General features: G+C 43.8%; 1 pseudogene across 1 annotated transcript in view; it reads left to right on the forward strand.

The window, feature by feature from the left end:
- Positions 1-1,770: 1,770 nt before the first annotated feature.
- LOC147639353 (uncharacterized) overlaps positions 1,771-13,357 on the forward strand; it is a 36,501-nt pseudogene continuing 24,914 nt past the window's right edge. Inside the window, exons 1-3 of the transcript XR_015264689.1 lie at positions 1,771-1,975; positions 3,681-3,810; positions 3,917-4,093. The product of XR_015264689.1 is annotated as an uncharacterized LOC147639353 (transcript). The remainder of the gene's footprint in view (positions 1,976-3,680; positions 3,811-3,916; positions 4,094-13,357) is intronic.

Below are 13,357 nucleotides of genomic sequence, written 5' to 3' on the forward strand. Positions count from 1 at the left end.
CACGTTCCATTTTTTCCTTTCACCAACGACCCCAATTTCAACCTGTTTTTTTTTTTTTTTTTTTTTTGGCTTGCCTATGGCAAAGGCCTTAGCATTGCGTATGTGGGGTTGCATTGTTGCCCATGAACCATTGCTTTCTATGAGTTAATGCACCTTTGCCTTTCATTGAGTTATGGGCCTAACATAAGGCTACCCTTCAAAATGGAGGACTGCATGCAACCCAAAGCGCCCACTATCACAGAACTCACATGCATGATGTGGTGAACGAGATCCGGTCACGTTGGTTGAGTGGTGAGTGGAAGAGAGTACATAGTAAAATAAGAGAACACGCAGGAGAGCCCTCCGGGACGAGTGCATGATAATAAGAGAACGCATTGCAAACTCTGTGATTACAACCCCTCCACTACAGCCTTCGTACTCAATCATTGTCTTCCATTTTGCCTTTCCTTCTGAACCATTGATTCTTTTCAAGCCAACCTTCAAAGTTCACAGACTTTGCATCAGTTTGCGTTGTCTTGTTCCCCTTCGTATTGCTTTCCAGTACTCGCCCAGTGCTCAGCTCAAGTTAGGCCACTTTTTTTGAGCCAACTTCCAAGCCTTAGGGGTACAACTGCTACAGCCTGCAAGTGAAGAAGTCCTCCTAAAGCTCTTACCCGAACGCCCTACATTTCATGAAGTAAGAATCTGGGCTTCTTCATATGACCCTCTTCCTCATGAAGTATGACCCTCTTCCTCATGAAGGTGACCCTCTCCGTCTCTCCTGCAAACTGTAGGATGAGGGCTCTCGTTTAAGCATGCGTTTCTCGTCCTCTCACGAGAGAACCATCCTGAGGACGTACCAGCCTTGAGGCTATTGTTTTTCTTACATTGTGGAAAGGGTGACGAACTCGAACGATAGGGTGTAAATGTCCATGATACCACCAACCGCAATCTGATCATTGGCTTGCCTATGGCAACGGCCTTAGCATTGCATATGAGGGGTTGCCTTGCTGATAATGCACTGTTGCATTTTTATGAGTTAATGTACCTTTGCCTTTCATGACATCCTCTAAATAACCAAATTTCAAGAACTCTCTCTAGTCCTCTCATTTATTGAACATTCTCTTTTTGTCTGCCTATGGCAAAGGCCTTAGCATGGGGTTGCAAAGGCCTTAGCATGGGGTTGCCTTACTGGCAACTGCCCATCAACTGTTGTTTTTTATGAGTTAATGCACCTTTGCTCTCTATGACTTAATGTACCTTTACTTTTCATGAGTTATAGTTGGGAACCAGTGGCACGTCTTTTGAGGCTTTCAAAATCAAATTTTACCCAAACGTCCTCAAACCTCCTCCTCCCCTTCTCGAACCTCCACATTCTTGTCAGGTGGCAGCTTTGTGAAAGGGCCTGGTCGCACCATGGATTTCATCCAGCTATCCAGCTCAAACAACCGGTGCCCCTTCCGGTAATGATTGATTTGGGTGCAGTAGAAAGGTGAAATGATTGCACGTGAAAAGACAGCTTCAGAGCAGCCGCCCAGCCATTTGAGTTGCTCCAAATCCCTACCCTCTACTTAAGCAGTTCATTCAGCTATTTAACTGTCAAATCCAGCTATTCAATGTCAAATCAATGCATTAAGTGCACCAGTACTGTTGAGGGGTAACCGGAAGGGGCACCGGTTGTTTGAGCTGGATAGCTGGATGAAATCCATGGTGCGACCAGGCCCAAACTCTTCCTTAAGATAATATATAGAGAAGAGATAGAGATGAGGGTGACATCCTCTAAATAGCCAAATTTCAAAAACTCTGAACATTTCCTTTTCCCTATCGGTATGACCATTCAATTACCTGCTTTCTTATTCTGAGTCAATAGTAAGGCACGGCATCGTCTTGTTCTTCTTTCAGACGTGACTGTGAGCCTTGAACAGTTCCGTGTCTCTAGTGTTGATCACGACGTCCAAAGCACAGATGCAGCTCGAAAAGCCCGTCGCCTTCACTGGTAACAATCATCTCTTCAACCCTGTTTCTCGAACCCTAACTTCCTCCTTCTAACGCGAATCCTTCAAATCTCTGCATGCAAGGCCTCGCACCCACCTTCTAGTGTCATTCTAGCATATTTTAGGAAAATTTCACACAAATCAAGCATTTTTCTGGACAATCACCTGCTGCTCCTGTGGAGAAATTGATTATTCGGTTCAAATTTCCCCTTTTACTTATTTTTCCTCTGGTAATGAGTGTTGTGCCTCTTTTGAGAAATTTTCAACGTAATTGATGGAATTTAGCCTGTCTAGTTCAAGAATTAGGATAATCGGCTTCTAGAAAAGAAATTTGCAGCAGTTTAACTTGAGAATGGTGGTAAGAAGAATCTCCATTGAACCATTTCTTTTGCCTAGTTGAGGACCACTGTTTGGAATGTAATCTTCAGCATCTGAGGGCTGTCATAATTGGTACTTGGAACTGTCATTATGGTGTTTGAAGGTGGCTACAGGCCATAGCTGGATGATTTGGCCGCAGGTGGATGTCTTAACAGAAAAGTAGCCCAGTTTCTCACAGCTGGATGGTTTAGCTAAAGCAGTAGCCAGGTTTCATCTTCTGATAGAAGGTAGAGTACACTATTACCAAGATCTCAAAAGAGAAAGAGGCCCTTTTGATCATGCACGTGATAACACGAGGATAAAAGAGGCAAAGGGGATTCATCTTGGTGGCAAGATCATTGATGGACATGCTTTCAATGCGCATAGCATAGAGAGTGTAAGGCTATAAAAGGCATCAGCATCTCTTTTCATCTCTTTTTATATAGAGATTATAATGCAGCCAATTACCGATCAAGGATAGCACCAGAGGGCGTTGTTATCTAAGGATAGTTCTCAGCATTACCAACTTTACCTCCCTGAGAGAGGTTGAGAACCTCAGCATTGTTTGTGTGTAAGGGTCAAAATATAGATTTGGTTTTCTTGTATGCCATAAATTTTGAACTTAATCTTTGATGTACATGAGTTGAATGTTGCAACACATAGTTTGCACAAGCTCAAGTAGACGAGCTAACAGACTGGTAGGAAGGCAAAGTGATGAATCATTTGAGAGTGGCCTTATGTGTCTTGAGAACTTGCAGTGCAGCGATGTCTGGTATTGATCACCTCCAATAGATCACACTTCTCCTGCATGCTATGTTAGTAGCATATACCCATGGTGAGGTGAAGGTGAGTTGAGACTAATCATTAGGCACTATGGCATTTGCGCACAGTAGTCAGGGCAAAAAATAAGAGGGCAATCCCACAAGAAAGATAGAGGTAGGTTGGCGAATGTTATTCATGTCTGAACTAAGAAGTATAGAAGAACGTGGCAAATCTTTTGAATTTTCTATTGTATGTCCTGACATTTAGTGCATTTTTGGTGAATTTTTGGCCAAATCTTACCCAAAAATGTCATTTTGGGTGAATATGTTAAGAAAAACTCTTTTTTTTTGCTCTAAAACAGCCCATGACTTTCTGGAGACCCTCAAAAAATAGCCATTTGACGAATATTCGTCCCTATTTTTTTCGGTGACGGTAGTAGTGAAAGGATTTCATTGATGTGCAATATTTTGACTTGTATGGCTTTATCATCAACTCTTGTCGTCAAGTAAGTTTGTATTTTGCATGCTAGTGAGTGGATCCAGAGATTTTCAAGTGAGGAACTGAAAATTCTGCTTCCTGTTTCTGCAGGCGAATCAGGAGATCTGAACGTTGTGTCTATTTTATTATTATTTGACACACTGCGGCACAGATTACCACCAGCATGTTCTGGGGCCATGATCCTCTTAAACATCAAACTTTGGATGAAGAGCTTGCCAAGGTATTATGAGGTTTTGTTCAAGTGAGAGACAAATGTGTTCATTGGTTGAGATCAACTTGTAGGGCTTCATACAACTGGTTTTACCTGTCGTTTATGAATACTGCAGGTGGAGGAGCTTCGAAATGTACTAGGTTCTTTCAATGGTTGGGAAAAGCTGTATTGCTCCGATGCATGCTTGAGACGTTATTTGCGAGCCAGAAATTGGAATGTGAAAAACGCCAAGAATATGCTGAAAGAGACCCTCAGATGGAGAGATTCATATAAACCTGAAGATATAAGATGGGTAATAAGCTGCACGATCATAGTTATTGGGAATTCTGAAACATGGGTTTATGTTTTCTCTACATATGTCATGTCAATTGCACCATATGTTTCTTTAAAAAGCAAGACAAAAATTCATGTGGAGAGAAACTAATGTGTTGAAAGCTTTTGTAGTAATAGGAAAGGGAGGAACCCGCTAATCAAATTCTCTTCTGCTAAATAAATCACCATGATTAAACATCTGCCAAAATCATCGAACTGAACCCTAGATGAAAGAGAGGGTTTACCTCTTTGCGGCAGAAAAAATAATTTCAGTACGCAGTACCTTGTTTTGACACATGCACATGCCTAGTTTGATTTTCTTCTGCAAACGTATGAAAACAAGGTGCCAATGGCATGAAGGCTCGCCTGGTGTGGTAAAGGAGGGGGCTAATGGGTGGCTGTCTCTTTGCACACAATATGTTCAGGGTTTCAATCACGTAGACCCAACACTGAAACAATGACGACGTAGCAAGGTAAGGGTGGCATAGATTACCAACTTCCTCTCCTTCAGCCTACGGATGGAACACTAATTTGCATCCAACATGATGACGCCATAGCAAGCCTGACTAGAAAGGGGGATCGACGCTGATTGGAGAGGGGATGTGAAGTGTGCGTAGTTGGTTGATGGCGGAATACCTTAGACGAAATGCTACACCATCCAAAAACAAGATTCATTAATTAATTGAATTTCATTTTCCACTCATTGGAGTCCCCTATTCATCTTGTCCTTGGGCTAAACATTTCTTGAAGAAGGTCGTACCCCAGCTGGGCCCTCATCCAGAAGGCAGGGCCTTGTGGCAACTGTTGGTTAGTGAGTCATCCCTTGCCTTGGTGTTGTACCCAATCTCATCCATCAAGCCTGCCCATAGATACATATTATGTGGCAAAGGCGTTGGAGAACCCCTGAACCTGAGGCTCAACTCACATCAACTCAAGCCTCTCGACTGACAGTCAAGCTTTTCCCTTACTACCAAATTTCACTATTGGAGTGCCTAGCTAGAGCTTGGTCAAGGCCAGATCCAAGTGCTTGTCTTATGGTGTCCATCCGGGATTATGAGCATCCCTGACCACCACTTATATAGGCTCTGAAATTTGGGCTAGCAAGAAAGTGTTCTAGTCCTAAGGCGACTTCATTTTGTCCCTTATTATCAAGTCATAGCCTAGCCTCATCATAGATGTTTTTTGGGGAGATAACCTCTATGGGTCACCAAAGATGCTGAAAAAGGGAGAGAGGGGACCCGAGGGGAGGGGGGGGGTGAGGAGCAGGGGCAGCCGAACAGAGCTATTCTACTTGCCTTGTTGCATGCGCGGAAGCCTTGTTGTACTGATCCACAGCCCTAAGCCTGATTAAGAACAAGATGCTCATTAAAACATGATTAAGATAGAGGAGAGAGAAGAAGAGAGAGATCGGTGTTAGGTTCTCTTGTATTTAATATTGTACAAAAGGTTACTGATGAATGTACATGGCTTGGGCCCTTGGTCAGCTCCGGAGGGGTGACCTCTGGCATATCTACATGACCACTGCTGAATTCTAACGATTTACTTCCTGAAATGCTGAGAATGACTTCATGCTTATATATTTCATTGAGCACCAGGTCGGCTAGAATGTTGGACGAATATTCCTTGATTTTCTTCCTTTTAATGCTGCGCTTTTGCTTAAATTAAGTGTTCTAAATATGTGTATATTGTCTTCCGATATGTAGGCCTCCTGTAGAGAGCGGTCACATCCTCAAGAAAGAGGATGACTATGATGTTTGTTGCCCGGTTTGCTACTTTGACCATGACCTCGCAGAACCTCACTTATGAGGTCTATCTCCAGAAATTTAGGGACTTGCAGATGAAAGCTACGAAGATGGATTCCACAATTCTTTTGGGTTTCTTCGTAGCCGGTTTACTCGACTCATACCGTTTACAGGTTAAAAACAACAAATGCAAAACTTTGGACGATGCCATTCATTCCGCTTGTATCTATGATGATACAATGGTCTCTTTCAAGTCTAAACCCATTACCAAGCAGGGCAACAAGATCAAATGGAAGTTCTCCGCACCAATGGCTAGCACGACAGAAGAAAAGTCTTCAGACCAACCTTCGAAGAATTCAACTTTGACCCCAGCGAAGAAAAAACGTCTCCTTAAGGCTTTGAAGCTCAAGGAGAGACGTTGCTTCATCTGCGAAGAAAAAGGACATATGCGCAACGAGTGCCCGAAGCAAAAGGGTGCCAAGACCAACGTAGGACCCAAGCCAAAGGTAGCTAACCAGTTGTCTTTGACAGGTACGTCAGTTACTGTACTTTCTCGCTCTAGTTCATGTTCTGATTGTCTGTTCAACTCTAAAGTTTTTGGCATGCATGATCTTTTCCGAGTTTATGGAGAAGTGAATAGCCATAGAATCCACATTCTTCTAGACCATGGCAGCTCACACAACTTTGTTAATTATAAACTTGTGCAGAAATTGGGTCTTGATTCAACACCTAGCGATCATACCTATGAGGTACGCCTACCTGCGGGTTGGCAAGTATGGGATCGAAAGGTGGAGACGCTACCGATCCGGATTCAGAACTACGAGGATACTCTCGAATGCTATATTATGCATCTAGTGCATGCAGACTTGTTATTAGGGATTGAGTGGTTTAAGACTCTTCAAGTCCACATAGATTGGTCTAGTCATACTTTTTTTTTGAACATAGGAACACCTAGTATAGTATCTTAGGTGATTGTATACATCCCTCTCAGGGACCTCTTATAAATACAGTTGATTTTGAAAATATAATGGTTTCTTCTTTGTATATTGCTTTTCATTATGTTTTGATTCCACTTTCTTCATTTCTCATACCTTCTATGGATGTCAATGAATTAAGTGTGTTTGAAAGCAAAGAATTACAGAAGATACTTGATTCGTTTCAAGATGTATTTCCTAAGGAACTGCCATCGGGCTTACCACCCAAAAGGGCAGTAGATCATCGTATTGACCTGGTCCTTGGTGCTCACCCTGTTAGTATTCCAACTTATAGGATGAGCCACGCTGAGGAAGATGAGTTGGCCAAACAACTCGAGATTATTTGAGGATGGGCGAGATCCGTCCAAGTAAATTACCTTGGGATGCACCTGTGTTGCTTAGGAGAAAGAAGGACAACACCTGGAGAATGTGTATAATTACAAGAGATTGAATAAGTTGACAATTAAGAACCGTTATCCTCTCCCTAGATCAGATGACCTGATTGACCGGTTAGCGGAAGCGAAATATTTCACAAAGATAGATTTACGTACTGGCTATACCAGATACGTATTCATGAAAGGCATGTCGAAAGAACCGCCTTTCAGACTAGGTATGGCCATTACGAGTTTCTCATGTTACCTTTTGGGTTAACCAATGCTCCAGCTACTTTCCAGCAAATGATGAACGATCTTTTTTGTGAACATTTGGAAAAATTTGTGGTTGTGTTCCTGGATGATATTTTGATATATCGTCGTACTCTTGAGGATCACGTTGGACACCTCATGATTGTCTTAACTATTTTAAGACAGAATCGATTGTATGCTAAATTAAGTAAATGTGAGTTTTTCATGATAGACATCATTTACTTGGGACATAAGATCACTAGAGATGGATTGAGCATTGACTATGACCGAGTTTAGAAGGTTTTGGCCTGGCCTATACCGCAGACAGTGAAACAGCTTCGTTCTTTTCTCGGTTTTGTTGTTTTTCTTCGGAAATCTGTGCGGGAGTACTCTCAGCTCACACTATCGATGACCGACTGTTGAAGGGTCGTGAACGTAAGTCGAATCAGCCTATCACTTGGAATAACAATCTGGATATGGCCTTCAGACTTTTGAAAGATAAAGTCAAGGAAGCACCTATCTTAGCATTACCCGATCCTAGTCGGCCTTATGTTCTTGAAACTCCATCATTCATAAGCATTTACAGCATTCTAACATAGCTTAGAACAGTCCACCGCCTTCTTTCTCAGCCTCAGGTATGCAGTCCTTCCTCATGCCCTTGGGAAGAGTGCATAGGCTCGAGATCAGTTCATTGAGGTGTTTCTAGAGCCGTCTACAGTTCAGCCAGGCTTCCGATCCTCCGAGATCTTGCGTTTGGCTTATCTACAGTCCACAGTCATTCTCTCTAAAGTAATAAAGCAAATACTATCTCGTTATCGGGGTAGGGGGCCCTTCAGTGGGTAATTCGGGACCCAATCTGGTGTACAGTTCTAATATATCTCTCTCTCATCTCTTTAAAGTTTGAAGTATTAAAGTGGATTGCTAAACTCACGAAACTCAGGATACAGAAGACGGTGTGAGCATTTGTGTGAGAGGATCTTCCAATACAAAGACTTCCGCTATATATCACATTGGTATCAGATTCAGATTGTCCACACACACTGTATCCTAGCGTGGGGGCATCCTTGGATGGTTAGATTGCGTTCGGGCACGACCACCGACTTCAGTATCATGTCTACAGAAGAGAGTACTCGTCAGCCGGAAGACGTCTCCCCCAAAGGAGACCATGTTCTTCCGCCTACAGTAGACACCATAGCTCTTCTGAGAGCTCAGAACCAGCACTCCTGATCTCCACTTCCAAGTCTTACTGAAGAACTGAGCATCTGTTCAATTGTTGTCCCCATGCTTGCTTTTCCCTTATCCTTAACAAAGTGGCGGGTCACTTGCCGGAACTGATCATGCTTGTTGCTAGGCCTTTGGAATTGATTTGAGAGCGTAATGATGTATTAGCTCTGCGTACATACTCTCAGCGAATGCTTCCTTTGGCTTTGCTTGTTGCAGACCACTCCATCTGCTACCCTGTTGCTTCCTATCTGCTGTAACTGTGCACCTTCCTTGGGACAATGCTTAGTGGGCTTAGCCTGAATGCTCTGATACCAATGTTTCATCATGCATGAGCGGAAGCCTTGCTGTACTGATCCATAGCCCTAAGGCTGATTAAGAACAAGATGCTGACTAAAACATGATTAAGACGGAGGAGAGAGAAGAAGAGAGAGATCGGTGTCAGGTTTTCTTGTTTTTATATTGTACAAAAGGTTGCTGATGAATGTCCATGGCTTGGGCCCCTAGTTAGCCCAAAGGGGTGATCTCTGGCCTATCTACATGACTAATGCTGAATTCTAATGATTTATGAATGAATGATGACTTGCTGAAATGCTGAGAATGACTTCATGCTTATATATTTCACTAAGGACCAGGTCGGCCAGCTCCTCTGCTGTCAGCCAGAACGCTGGACAAATATTCGTTGATTTTTTTCTGTTTAATGCTGTGCCTCTGCCTTTGTATGTCCCACTGCTGGCCTTCACTTGGGTGCTGTCCCACCTATTGCTTGGGACCCCATGCTGGCTGCTTACAGCTGTCAGGCTGCCTGCCAGCAAGGTTCCATGCCCCCAGATGATGATGATGATGATGAAGAGAATGATGCTGCTGCTGATGCTTATGCTGCTACTGATGACTGATGATTAGTCAGGGATTAAGAATGTTCATGCAGAAGATTAGCCATGGCACAGGTGTGCACGTGACATGCCTTCACCTTGATCTCCAGCCCAGCGTAGTGCAGTTAAGCTTGGCACAGCCACACAATGTTGAGCAGCTCAGAATTTGTCAATCACCACCACAGAATTAAAAGGATAAGTTTAGAGAGGGGAGACTAAACAATGCCGAAGAAATTCGCATTAGTGGGTGACACCCAAGAAACCTTCCTCCACTTGATCCAATGAGTAGACAGAGTACCACATGGAACAAATCAAAGGGTGGGGCAGGTCCACATGCTTTTAGACTGCATCAAGACTTCAGAGAACAAGTCAAGGAGTATACTTCAAGCTGATCACACAGGGGAAACCATTGCTAAAGTAAAGGAAGAGATGAAAGAAGAGGTGAAAGCTTCGTCAAGCTGCAAGAAATTTGGGGACATGGCTCAAATAGGGTAGGGAGGCTCTTTTTGTAGACACTGATTGATAAGCTGTAGCAGCCCACAGATGACACCAGCCTGCAGGACCACCTGGTGTTGAATGTCAAACTGGCTTAGTTACATTATGGAATCTCTCTCTCTCTCTCTCTCTCTCTCTCTCTCTCTCTCTCACACACACACACACACACACCCCACCCCACCCATCCATGCACACGCCTCCACAGTCCACACATGCACTTGACTGCCTGCGCAGACAGCTGTGAGAAAATTGGTACTCATCGCAGTGTTCACAGAATAGTTTTTTGTGAACAAATCTAAAAAATTGAAGTTCAGATTGTTTAAGGTTTTTTTACAAAATTTGCAAACTTTTTTGCCAAATTACAACTAAGATGTATATATATTTAAAGGTTTTGAAAATTGATACTTGAATATTTACAAGTGAAACCACAAATCTTGCAGTTTCATTGTAACTGTTTGCAGGTTTTCTATGAACACTGATTCATCGCATTGTTAGTTTAGCTTTTCTATGAAGTTAATTCCCTCTCCCCCCCTCCTCACACACCCACCCAGCCACCGCATCCACCCCTGCGCACACACATGCACTCGACTGCTTGCACGGACAGTTGGTGAGAGAGTTCGTATTCATCACATTGTTAGTTTATGGCTTTGTTTTATTTTTATGGAATAAGTCTCTCTCTCTCTCTCTCTCACACACACACACACACAACACATCCCCCCCCCCCCCCTCCGAAAAAAAAAAACCAACAAGATACACACGTACACACGCACACGCACATGCACATGCATGTACTTATCTGGATGTGTGCTGTTGAGATTTCGAGCTCATCCAGTGAGGCGGTGGACACTGATGACCCGCTTGGGGGATAGGCCCCACACTCACCACTGGCATGGTTGGTGAGATCATGGGTGATATGCGGCCAGTGGGATGACAGGCTGTGTGACAGCCATTCTAGAGACCGGCATAGTTATAGCGTCAACTCATTTAGTTGGGTTCACACTATCGAGAATCCTAGTATGTATTTGGTTGAGTATCTTTTCATATTGTGTGTACTCTTATCTTTGTATATGGTGTGTTGAGTGTTGTGTGAAGAAGAAGAAGATTTTCAGCCTCTCACGTTGTGTGTTCTCTTTTAGGGTTTTGTGAGTGTGTGTGTGCTTGCAAGAGCTCAAGCTCTCTTTTCCCTTGCTTCTTTTCATGGTATCAAAGCCTGGTTCATGCTAAGGGCTGAGCTACAAGCAAGAGAAGCACAGGAAGCGGTACGAGGGTAAGAGCTTTATCTACTCTTCCTTATTTGTGTTGGTGACTACACCCTTGTCGGGAGCTCTACGGGAGGCACCGGCAAACGATCTCTGATTGAGGAGCTTTCTTCGCGGGAGTAAAGCTTTAGGGCAACTATTTTGTCCTATTGGACAACATTTTTTGGACTGAAAATGCGTTTAGGGGGCACGTTAGGACCTCCGTTTTTCAAAAAGCAGGCGATTTCGAGCACTGCGGGTAAGTCATCGATTCTATGCAGAACTCTGTTTTAAGAACTGCACGAAGACAGATTGGTTGTGCAGACATTGTGTGTGCTGCAAGGAGGTCAACAGTTGCCATTGGGTGTATGTCACAAACCCCTATATTCTAGGGACATGCGGATGCGTGTCAGGCCTAGAAACATGCGGATGCATGTATGTATTATACCTGGGCATGTGTATGGATCATATGAGTGGATGCATATGAGTCCAAGGACATGGCATGACATTTGTGGACTTTCGGGCAGTGCCCGTATGGATTCCGGCCATGCACACATGGTGTGTTATGATGGCAGGCGGAATATTTTCAAGTACAAGAATGATGATAGGTGGTTCTCCAAGTTTACATGTGCACAATGCATAAATGATGCATGCCATAACTTTATTTTACTTTGTGTGACATTGTCTTGCTGCTTGGACAATGCTTGTTATTTTTGCTTGTGAAGTCCGAGGGACCGGGGATGCCCGGGCACCTTGTGGACACGTGTGTGCACTCCTGTTTGGGCCTAAAACTGTGGGCTTATGGGTTTTGCAGGTGGTAAGTGCGTCCACACTCAATTTATAGTTTACTTCATTTACTACTAAGGTTTATTGGTTTGCAGGTCCACACTCATTAATAAGTGGCTGGACAACTTATAATGTGTTCGCATTTGGTTGGACCAAAATTAATGAAGTCCGGACAGCTTATGGCCATTTCCCATTTGGTTGGACCTAAACTTATAGAAACAGGACAAATGGAGCACTATGGGCTGGACACCTACCTGGACACCTTATGGGGACACATGTCAGCCAGCATGCGTACCCACCAGGCCCCTGAGGTGGCACCTGAAAAAGGCGCCTCCCTCAAGAGGCCCTTTTGGGCTGTTTTACTCATTATTCAACATATTGGAGAGCTGGTTGGAGCTTTGGGAGTTGCTACAGGGCTGGTTGCTTGCTTCCCGGACTCACACAAGCTTGGACAACGATCCCCACACTCTTCTAAAGGGCTGGTTGGTAAATTTCAGACCTGCAATTTCTGGTTATTGCGAGTTTTGGGTTGGTTACAGGTGTCCAAAGTCAACTTGGACAGTACAGGACAGCTCTAGGGACCTCCACAGGACTGTAGGACTCTTTACAGGTGGATTTCTCGCGACAGAAAGTTGCTGTTTTGGACTGGTTATTGCACAAAATAAGCCGGACAGCAATGGAATATGTGAGCATGGATGTGTCTCAAGGATTCCTGGTATAGCAGGTGCTTAGGGCAAGCATTGGGGACACTTGCTCGCGGAGAACACAGGTTTCTGGATCAGTTTCTCGCGTGGAAACAGGGCCTAAAGATCCATTTACATCTTGTGCAGGGCGGAGTACCTATGAGGATTGTGATACTCTTGTGCAGGGCGGATGTACCTGTGAAGAGGCTTGTGCAAGGCGGATGCACCTGTGTGTAGGGCGGATGTACCTACAGATTCTCTTGTTTGAAATGTATTCATTCATAATGTATTTGGAAGAATCAGGTGCAGGCTGGTGGTGAATCCCCAAGCACCTGTAATCTTGTACTTTGCAGACTCTTTTGGTAATATAACCTAAAGGGGGGGGGTCAGCTTATCATCGGCTCCTTTATGTGGTGTACTGTCATTTCCAGCTTTGTGGTTGTAATGCTCAAGTGTTAAGTGCTCAGAATCTTGTTCACATTTATACGATTACATTGGTATCAGAGCTCAGTTTTTCCCCTCATTGGAAAACGGTCTGAGGCTTGGAATCATAACTGGTGACGTGATTTGAGTGTCATGGACAGCCACATTTCTGACAGTGTGGAGAACA

This window comes from Cibotium barometz, chromosome 4 (genome assembly GCF_041138505.1).
Source record: "Cibotium barometz isolate CiBa-2024 chromosome 4, ASM4113850v1, whole genome shotgun sequence".
Lineage (NCBI taxonomy): Eukaryota > Viridiplantae > Streptophyta > Polypodiopsida > Cyatheales > Cibotiaceae > Cibotium > Cibotium barometz.